This window comes from Tinamus guttatus, unplaced genomic scaffold, assembly GCF_059628265.1.
Source record: "Tinamus guttatus ecotype Peru unplaced genomic scaffold, ASM5962826v1 Tinamus_guttatus_pri_ptg000470l, whole genome shotgun sequence".
NCBI classification, from domain to species: Eukaryota; Metazoa; Chordata; class Aves; order Tinamiformes; family Tinamidae; genus Tinamus; species Tinamus guttatus.
In genome coordinates, this window is record NW_028289004.1 from 929,747 (window position 1) to 941,096 (window position 11,350).

General features: G+C 38.7%; 1 protein-coding gene across 1 annotated transcript in view; it reads right to left on the reverse strand.

Moving 5' to 3' along the window:
* Positions 1-11,137, reverse strand: part of SCML2 (Scm polycomb group protein like 2) — a 67,844-nt gene extending 56,707 nt beyond the window's left edge. The window contains exon 1 of the mRNA XM_010223434.2: positions 11,111-11,137. The gene's annotated coding sequence lies outside the window, so the exon portion shown is untranslated. The remainder of the gene's footprint in view (positions 1-11,110) is intronic.
* Positions 11,138-11,350: the final 213 nt, after the last annotated feature.

Consider the following 11,350-nt stretch of genomic DNA (forward strand, 5'->3'; position numbering starts at 1 on the left):
TGAAAATACCAATAAAAAATTCTTTTAGTGTGAGTACTGTGTGTGAACATGCTGCACAGTTATTCCGAAAACTCAAAAGACTGAAGCTTGAAAGCGGTTATAAATAAAATTGAATACTAACATAAAGGAAGCAGTTTTTGCTACACAATAGCATTCACATAAGTGATCAGCAGGGTTAAGAACAGAAATCCTCTTAAGCCATGAAATAAATTTGAAATACTTGATACTTTGTAGACTCCCCCGAAAATTCAAAGCTTTTTCTCTCCAAGTAATAAATTGTGAAAGGTGATGCCGAGTCAAAGTAGCTGTTTTTACAGATTACTTTAAAACAGCGCATGGTTTTTATCTTTTTGTTCCAAGTACCAGATTGCACTTGGTGCAGTCATAAAGATTCCAACCCTGCAGTGATAGTCATCAAGTTTAGCACAACTGGAACGTCTGTCAGAACATAAAAAGGATTCCAGCATTTCATTAGCTTGTGTTGTACCAGATAGGCTATTTTACAGCATGCCCACAAGCCTGTTAAAAATATAAGACAATTGAAAGGTCTGAGAGTGCCATTTAAAATAGGGCAAATTCTACAGCACAAATACAATATATTTCTATTTAGAAGAGGTGCTACCGAAAACCTGCTCGCACCTACCGTAGTCAATTCAGAGTCACTATTAAACCAGCTTGTAGATAGTGCTATCTGTTACAGAAGACAGGTATTACAGAAGAAAGGTATTTCTGAGCCTCTTCTCTAGCAACCACTGCATGTTACTGAAAAATAATGCAGAGAAAGCCAGTTTCCCCTGAAACACAGCTGGGTCAGTCTGAAATTAAGTGCAACTTCTTTTGCAGAGGCAGACCTAGAAAAAGCTCTTGATCACCTCTTGTAATTAAGCAGCAAACTGTGAGCAAGGCAGTTATGTCCTTCGTTAACCAACACAAGTCCTTTCATGTTGCTCTCAAAATCATCAGTCAGACTTGAGTCAGAGCCCACCCTCTCACGAACAGAAAAAGAGACAACCAGCAAACATGGGAGAGAAATCTCTAGGGGCTTTGGGGAAAACATACAGAAAAAGCACAGAGCTCAAGGCATTCTTGTACGCACAACACAGTAAGAAAACAGAGCAAGGGAACAGAAAGTTTGGGTTAAGACCGTAATCTAGCAGCTTTTATAAATTAAGAAAAAAAAAAAGAAATGCAACAAAATCAGGCCAACAACACACAAAGACAGAAATGCAATGGCCAGGCTGAAGACAATGGAGTTAGGAGGCGCGAAGGAACAGAATGTAAAGCAAAGGTACAAAAGCCAAGCTAGGAGCAATACTTGCTGGTCACATACAAAACAAAGCAAATAAAAACAGCCAAAAAGCATCCATCCATGGAGTGTGCGAGGACACAGATTCTGATAAACTGTTTGCTGTAAACTTCAGGATTTAAAAAGCTGAGGGGAAAAAAAAATCCATTAATACAACCCATTATATTCATGATTAGAATATTTCTAATCAGAAGAGCCATGCAGGATCCCAATAAGAGAATTTACATCTAGGTTTCATGTTACCCTGAAATTCAATTTTATTCCTTCTTTACTTGGCTTCTCCTACACCAGGTACTTGTATTAATCAGATGGAAAGCATTTATCTACTTCTAATTCTTTATTAAGGTTTTTAATTGTCTAGCCCCAAATCACTTCTGCTGGCCACCTCCCACTGCACAAGCTTAAACCATCCTCTCCAAGTTGCTACCACATAATACTAGCTATCAGAAAACAGGATGGAAAACATGCTTCCTGTCTGGCATTGTTCTTCTAATTTTGGAAATGTGTTCCTGCATTTCAAAGAAGCTAACATTTTACAGAAAATGTGCATTAAACAAAAAACACAGAATGATTTTCATGTCTGCATTATCCTTCTCACTCCAAGCGAGTCATTCAACCAAGCTAACCAGTTAAGTGTTCTGAAAAAAAAAAAAAAAAAAAAAAAAAAAAAACCACACACGTAGTTAGAGCAAGATTCCCAGAGCAAGATTATTTTGAGAGCAAACTTGCTCATAAAAATGTATGGCACAGAATTATGAAGATATAATATTTAAAAGAAGCTTAAGCATCAAGTACAGTGTGGCTTAGTACCCTGCACTTGGGTTAATGACTTGGAGACAAGACAAGAAGCCAATGTTAGAGGTAACCCTGTCATTGGTGTAAATGGAATAACTAAGAGTTCAGCTCAGAGGTCCTTGGGGGAGGAAGGGTCAGGTACCAATGGGCAGTCACAGCTGGGCAAGGGCCAGCGTTCTTCTTTTATACAGACAGATGGAAAGCCATAAGATATCCAGCACTCAGAAGAGGAAACTAGTAAGAAAAGTGCTCTGAAATATCACTATTCTTAATTCTAGGTTATCTATCGATCTTCTGATTCATGTTTGAAACTGTATCTGAACAGGGAGTTATACTTTCCCCTCATTATTTTTCTTCTCCAGATGCTTCTAGCTCAAACCCCTATATGTAAGGGGCAAAAGAATTACACACAATTTAAAAGCCAAACCAGTTAAGGCAAAGAAAAGGCACAATATAAACAAACCAGTATGCCCTCCTGATCTTTCACTTATACCTGACCTACACTTGGCTTTTACCTTCAGCACCAAAGTGCTCTTAGTTTTAGAAACATGGAATTACCAGCAGAAACTGCTGGGCAGTGTTGCCAAGTTGTTATGGCCATTCCCATTCCCCACCTCCATCTGCTCCACAGCAAGGACCATCGTGGTCTCCTCTGTGGCCTAACATATGGTGCAACAGCCATGATTCTGTCTTCAACATCTATGTATATATATATACACACCCCAAAATGTGAGTAGTTTCCCAAGCAAATATAACTTTTTTTGTGTTGCATTACTTTAAAGCTGCTCTTCATTAATATGGAATACTTTTATAAACCTAATTACCTATTCATCTCTTATCTTTTAAATAAAAACACTGCTCACTGTTTCACACCATTTTCACTTCACACCATTTTCACAAGCCCTTAGGAACCCGGAGAAAAAAAAAAAAACACAGAGGGAGACTTAAAACAATATTTCTATAATCAATATTTCTATAATTTTAAATGTTTCCAGGTCCCCTTGAAAGCTACTTCCAGGCTAGTTACCCAATGCATATTCTAGTGTACAGACTCTTTGAGCCTACTTTAAGTCACAACAGCACATACCTCCTTAATTTCTGTAATAGTAATAATCAGTGAGCACCTTTCAGAACATACTCCCTCATCATTACAGAAAATACTTTCAAGATTTTAAAAAAAGTAATTGCACAAACATATCATAAGATAATAAAATGTAATACAACCTTTGCAGTTGTAAAAATCAGCATAATTTATCATTATATACTTACACTTTCAAAACAATAGTAAAGATTAGGTTTGCTTTCACTTATACACACAACTACACAATCAGTAGTCTATATTTAGTCTAAATTAGATTTCCTTTTGGTTTACCTTCTTTTTACAAAGAGTGAGAATCTTTCAAAGAAAGGAAACCAGACTTCTGCACTTCATATGACAGACCTTCTAATGAACTGATAGATGAGAACACCTTCTCTCCTAGTTGATAAAAAGAGACCTAGGATAGCTAGGCTTTTTTCAAATGTACTGACTTTCAGGAGGAGCAAGTATTAGGTAGCCATATGTGTTATTATAGCCAGAAAGTCCAATTATTTCTCAAGAGGCATTAGGGAAAGTGAGTAGGTCATTAGTGACTTAAAAAAATATTTTGTAATGGCATTTGTACTAACATATAGCTGAAAATTTCTGTACTTGCAAAGTTTTAGAAGCATGCTGACACTGCACAACTCAATATTTACCAAATAATTAACATAAACTTCTAAGCTGCCAGCAGTAAAATACCATCTGAAAACATTCTGCCCTTTACAGGTAAGTGTACAACCTGCTTTAGAATATGAGCAACTGTAATTACAATAAGCTATGGACTTCAGAAGTTCAAAATCACAATCCAATTCTGCACAGAACAAAGCATTATGTATTTTTTTTTAAAAAAAAAAGAAAAGTTAACTGAATTTAGATCAAAGATTTAGATCAAAAACTTCCTGAAACTAGAAATGAATACTTCTATGGGAATGGCATAAAATAAATGTTGCAGTAAGATAACATAGGCAGTATCAACTAATAACAGAAATACCTCATGTCAAGTAGATTCATTGGTGCCTAATTTGTCAATAATTAAAAAAAAAAAAAAAGTTTAGAGTTGCTCTAAGGCTATTGGTGAAAAATAAAAATAGCTCCTCCTCCCTGCCAATCCTGCTTGAAAAGTTCGACGATTTGGGGTTGTAAAAACCTGAAAAAAAGGAAATGGTATGTGTGAAGTCAGCAGTTCAGCCAGGCAGCTGGAAACCAGTCCATTAACAGCTTTAAATATTCTTAAAATGCCAGTCTTCCCACATGAAAGAGTATTTTTAATGTTATATTCAAATAAATTAAAAATATAGCTCAAAGCATTTACTTTAGATAGAAACATAAGACTGTTGTCAGACTACATTTGCTAATACATATGTACAGTAGCATAAGAGTGTGACAAATTGTTTAAACATTTTGGAAAATTCATTCCTCTAATACCTCTGTGTTAATTTCCACTTTCTTATTTTTGCCTGGAGCGCTGCTCCTAAAAACATTCATCTTTATTATTCAGCCTGACTTCAGTCAAATCAAACTCAGATTTCTGCCATGAAAAAAAGCCAACTAAATGATGCACAGAAAGCTCCATATGAGGAGCACTGGCTATGTGCTGAACCCCTGCATCAAATTCCCTATATGCCCAGATTCATCTTTCCTTCCTTCAGCTGAGCCTCCCTTCAGCACAAGAGAGAGAACTATTTATCCTGTGAGGCACCAAGCATACCTTTAGCACAGTGCAAACAAAACAGGTTAAGGAAGAAGAGAAATTGCTACCACAAACATAACAAGACATGTCCAGAGACTAGCACAGAATGGGACGCTCAGGATCCCTATAGAGCTTTTTTGCACTTGTCTTTTACAGAAAACAAGCAATACCAACAGTTTTACATGCCCCAAAAGCAGAGAGTGTATGTACACAAGGGTGCTAGGGGCAGAAAGACAAGCAAAGGAGGAAGGGCAAAAAAAGGGATTTTACAACCTGTTAGACAACTTGGGCTTCCTCCTTTCCGCACTGCCTCCAAACTCTACAAGGACTGTGGAAGATCAGTTCAGATACAATCTAACAGAGCTCTACCAATGCATCATGGAGCTGACATCCATCCCTGTGGTCCAGATTTGTTATTAACCCATCAGAGTAACCAGAGACCATAACATAACCACCTTTCATTTGGTGCAAAACTCCATGAGCAGTGAATACAGAGCCTTTTTTTTTTTTTTTTTCCCCCCCCCCCCAGTTTGGGACACCAAGAACAGTCTTGGGCTCTCTCCACATGTGATCAGTCTCATGCAAGTTAGCTTGCTCTGAAGCAGGAGACCCTTGCCTCTCCCTGGCTGTACTCAAAGACAGCAGCAATCTACTTCTGCCACCATACTTTGGCAGTGCTTGAGGTACCTCGTGCCTCTCTCCCAAGACCCCAGACAGTACCCTGCTAGCCAGGACTAGCAACCAGCGCTCATTACCAAAGGCAGAACTTGCCTCTCCACACCTATCTCCTGCTATAACACACTGTGGTGTATGCCTCTTTGCATCATTTACACAACTAAATTAACCCTCGAGGAATTTCCCGATACCTCCCCTTCCACAGGATGTTTCTGAGGGGAGGAAAACGCAAGGAGACTGATTGCAGGCTTCACTGCCCGCCTGCATTCCAGGCACACCCACACGCTGCTGGCCAGCCAGGGCTCACCTGGGCTACTGGCAGTTACAGCTCTTCTTCCGCACTTCTTTAGGAAAAAAAACAATCCATCAATACCCTTCCAAAAGACAGCAGAATCATCTTCTGCATCTTCTGGAGAAAAAAAAAAAAAAAAAAAAGGGGTTGAAAATCCCAAAGCATAAGAGAACATCCAAAGTAAGCCCATCACACCATTCCCAATCTCTGCGATGATTGTCTGCTTCTACAAGGCAGTACGAGAATGGGTGTAACAAGGCAGCTTTCCTTCACCTATTCCCCAGCTGTGCAACGAGTGATGCCAAGACTGCAGGCCCAGCCACTCCCCCAGCTCTGCTGCACAGGGTTTAAACTGGGGAAAATTCAGCCATTCATCCAGGTAGCATTTTTCCTACAAGCAGCCAGGAAAAATATTACTTATTATAACACACAGATAATATTTGTCAGGTAATTATTATGCTGTTCATTTCATGATAAAAGCCTATATCTATCTCTGGGCTTTACAGAAAACTGCCTGCCTCTTTCAAACACTTCAGTGCATTGTATACAAAAGATTTAATATCAAAAGCGCCAGCAAGTGTGCTAGCAGCCCTTTTAATCTCTGAACCCTTATAGAGTGTTACTAACATATTTCACCAAACTTAAAAGCTCTGATGCCCTTTCGCATTCCTCCACATACAAAATTCACTTTAATAAACTAGTCTTTTTAAATTCTTTTAAAAAGCTCCTCTTAGGACTGCACTCATTGCCCTGAACTTTCCCCATGTCAATCCACGACAGACTCCATACATTACATAAATAACGGTACGCACTTCATTCACGTACCTCATCAAAACAGTGCTACTCTCTTGTAGGTTTTATAAACTTCAGATACTCCCTGAACTAATGTATGCTAGAGATAATGACAGACTCAAGGCTTAATCCTGAGCTAAAAAGGGATATCATATTACCTAGAGAAGAAAGAGAACTTAAACTTCCTCTAGAGAAATTCATCTCTTTCGCCCGAAGACAAGATTGCCTTGTTATCTTAGATAAAATTTCACCCGATTTGAGTACCTAAAGGCCTAGAATTAAATGATTTAATTAGAGTATCTACCTCCAATGCAATGTCTCACTGGCTTTTAGGTTACAACATATCAGTGGGGAGTAGCACAGAAAGTACATCATACACGGGGGAAAACTGTCAGTTCGAAAACATTGTTCATACTGAAGCTCCATATAACATTCTAACAAACATGAAGAAATATTTTAAGACTAATGTGAACACAAGATATCTAGACAGCCTTTTTGTCCCCAAAGGAAGATGCTGTTTCTGAAAAAACAGGAAAGCAGTAAAAAAGTTAAATATTTTAGAATTTCAGGAAGAACTTGCATAAACTCAAAGTATCATGTACAAAAACCAGTCTGAATTTTTTAAAATCAGCACTTGGCAATTTCTTACTGCACAAACTTCTGCAAGCAACTACTGCATACAGAATACTAAAATCATGACCCCCAAGAAAATCAGTTATGATAATTCCATTAACAATGTAGCAGTCAGCTCCAAAAGAATGTGAACTATTTATCCCACCAGGAGATAGATCAGATAACTCAGAAAGCAGATCACAGCCTCAAGGTGTTAAGCATGTCCTAATGAGGGTGCCTACAAAAGGCACGGTGCATGAAGGTGGGAAGAGGTATGTATGTATGTATTTCTGTATGTAGAAACTCTCCAGAGAAATTCAGTAACACACTCAGACCATACTCAATTCTTGGGAAAATATAGTGATTTGTCCTATTTCAACTCCTATTTTACAGAGTTAGCAGGAACCATGTACACATGTACAGTGTATCAAGCATAATCCCCCTGCAGCCCCTCCTTAAAAAAAGAAAGAAACAGCTGCATCCAGCAAGTCTTAAAACTTGTCTCACTTCAGGTGCCCAACTGCAAGGAAATAACAGCTGCAGACTTGTTTCAGTTCCTTCATAATATTAAGCTTATCCTAGAAAGAGTTTAGAAAAACAGGAAGAAAGTAGATGGAAAAAACACAAGTAAGCCCTTTGTATTGGACCCAGATTTTTTGTCCTATTCTAAAGACAAAAAAAAAGCTAAGGAAAGAAAGTTACTTTTTGGGGGATCTTTTGATGAGGTTTACTAAAGGTAGGAGATAATATTGTCCTCCCTACCTAAAATAATTTAGTTACACAAACTTGCTGAATATTCAGCATATACAAAAGGAAATACCTGAACGAGCTCAAATAAAACAGGTGAGAAGGCTTGCAAATCTTATTGTTGCTCTCTAAATAGCTGTGATGCAGCTCCTGACTTTCCTACACATATATTTTCATGCACATATACATATATATGTGTGTATATATATATATATATATATCCTTGTTAACAGAAAAAGAATGACAAAGAAAGACATGCAAGTAACTCCCAGTATCATTGCCACTATTTATGCACTGATTACTCTTTGTCTATAAACCTGTTGAAAATAAACAGGCCGTGTGCTCACCACTGGCTCAGGTATGTGAGGCCATCCCCACCTCCTCCCAAAGTTCCAGCTGGCCCTTACAAAAATGAGGTTTCATAAGGTCCTGCCCAAGCCGCAGCTGGAAGAAAACCCCCTCCTCACCCGGCTACACAACAAATACCTATTCTAGGAGAAATCACCAATAAGACAAGCTTTAAACAGCCTGTACTGCAACTCACCAGCCGCTGTCTCACCGCTCCAGGAGCGGGAGGCAGCAGGGCTGCTCCAGGTGCGGCGCTGCCGTGGGCACTGCATGCGGCACCACTGCCTTTGCAGGACAGGCATCGGCAGGGGCGCGCGATGCTCCCCAGCGAGCGTCAGCTTCACGCACGCGTGTTCTCTGAAAAGAAACGGCAACGTGCAGAGCGACTTAACTGTCTCACTTTTACAGGCTTCATCTCCTGCAAATGAAGCATCTGTCCACTCAGACGTCATAAGCTGTGCACATGTACCTCGTATCTCACCATGACTTCTGCACTGAAGTGATGAGTCAAACTCGACTATATATAACCAGTTTCAAAAGTTTCCTACCTGCCATTAAATCAAGGTATCATCAAATTATAGAAGACTCAGACCTTAAAATAAGTCTTCAAAATGAGCCATACAAATTATATTAGCAAAACACTGTCATATACCAAAATGCAAATTAGAGTCAAAAAGAATTATTCATCAAATCATACTGGAATGCTAATAAATATTGTGGGACTTGAATTTACATTAAGTCAAACTATAGCAAAATTATCAAGACTGTTAAATATAATGAAAAAGTTTATAACCTACAAGAACAAATCATTTTACATTTAACATTTCTTGTACTATGTATTTATAAATTGCTCTCCTAAGCCTTGACAACTTGGTAAAGGATTTTTTGTTTGTCTCTTCCTGAATGCTAGAAAAATCTCAGTGGTCTCCTGGCCAATTTTCTATGCATTTCTTATATTGTAGAGAATACTAACAGCATAGTCCTCTACAATTAAGATTTTAATCTCTGGAAGTAACTTGCACTAAGATTGGATGCCTAGGGCTATTCCTTTAAAACCTGAATAAATAAAAACTTAAATTCTCAGCAGATGCAGAGGTCAAGAAGCTGGTTAACAGTCTGCCTTCTGTACACTCCTTGAAGCACTGTACTAGTCTTCATGCTGTATTTTGCTATTTACTCTTGGAAAACATTACAGTATGAAATGATAACTTAAAGACTGTGTTAAAACATGCAAAAGTCCTGCATTTCATCCTTATTTGAGACAGATGCACCCAGACCAATAACAAAGTCAGCTGTAGTCATGGACAGTTACGGACAAGCGTGATTTCTTCTTGGTGCCAAGGGATAATTACTGAAGGCTTAATTTTCCCCCTTACATCCACCATATTACAGATTGACTGCAACAACAAAGGGAGCAGACATGGCTTACCCTCGGCTCACAAACCTATCTAAATATTAACAAACATGAAACAAACTCATGAGAAAAGAACACTCATATGCAAAGGGCAGAAGGAGCTATCCACATCTGCTTTAGCCTCCTTCACATTCTCTCCTCTTCGGCAAAGATGCATTATCATTTTATATAAGCTACTTCTAGACAGTACTGAGAATGCATTCATTCCAGCATCTACAAATTCCACCCTAGCAGCCAGATGTGCTTGATTTTGCAAGGGAAACACACTCAAAGATCTACCTGGAACTCTAGCTACTCCAGAAAACAATACTTATACCTCATTAGAGCACTGCATCTGGATGCAGCAAGAAAATCTGCTGCAAGGGAAAGGAGAGAGGAGTAAAAAAAACAAATGCATTCATACATTTGAAGTAGTAATACATACCAAGTATGAGGAAATATATTTTACCGGTCTCTCACTGAACTTCCCCAAGTCATGTACAACACAACATATAATCAAACAATAAGAATAACCCCATGCAAGACATTAGAACCAAAATTTAAGTTTGCATATGTACTCAGCTTCAAGTTAGTGTGAAAGCATCTTGTACTTCCAGCTGTAGCATGCGCTCAAAAGCGATCATTTTTTTTTTTTTTTAAGATTTCGAACCAGTTGACCGACAAGGCACCATACAAACTGCAGTAAGGACACAAACTAGAAAACTACAGCATCAACTCTGTTAGCTAAGCCTCAAGCAAAATTGGGAAACATTTTTATGTCCAAAAAATGGACCATGTTATAGGGCAGTTAGCTTTGTAACGTTAAATATTTCAAGGTCAGAACTTCAGTTTTACCACATACTCTTCCCCATTGCCTCCTGCTTACGTAACTGTAATACTTCCCATAAACAGGGTACCAGCAGAGATGTTCCCAAAGCAATTTTTCGTTACATCAATTCAAGCAATACCATCCTTAAATGGTACTGACATTTTATTATACTCTAAGGGAGGAAATGAAGACTTTCCCCTGTCTCCAGGCAGGCAGTACATTTGTAGGAGCAGTCTCCCTGATCACGCCACCACAGAGCTCCTGATGGCAGATCCTGGTCACTCACAAGCTGCTCACACTCCCATTTATTACCTACTGTTAAAATGACAGCTTTAAACATAACTGTAATATAGAAAACAACTTCCTAACCATTATTTTTCCCACCTGACCACGAGTGACTACCAGACTGCTCTTGTCACTTCCACGTAATGGAGACGCCGCATGAATGTTTTAAAAGTTCAAACGTTTAAGAGTGCCATTGCTCAAATAGCAATCCTCAAATAAAAAATAAAACCATAATAATTGAAACTTGTATTGAAAAGTTGTTTACCAAACAGGCAAAGCATGCTCTGAAAAGCAATAATCAGAGCTACAAAGTATCTGTTTTGCAAAGTTTAATCTCCAAACCCAGATTAGATATAATGCGCCTGAGCCACAAGACGGGTTTACACTGGCAGAGCTCACCAAGACGGCAGCACCTACCCCCTGCACTGCGCTTTCCAGGCTTCAGAATTGTTTCGACGGCCGTTGCTTAGGCTGCGTTTTATAGCCTAAGCACTCGGTGAGAAGA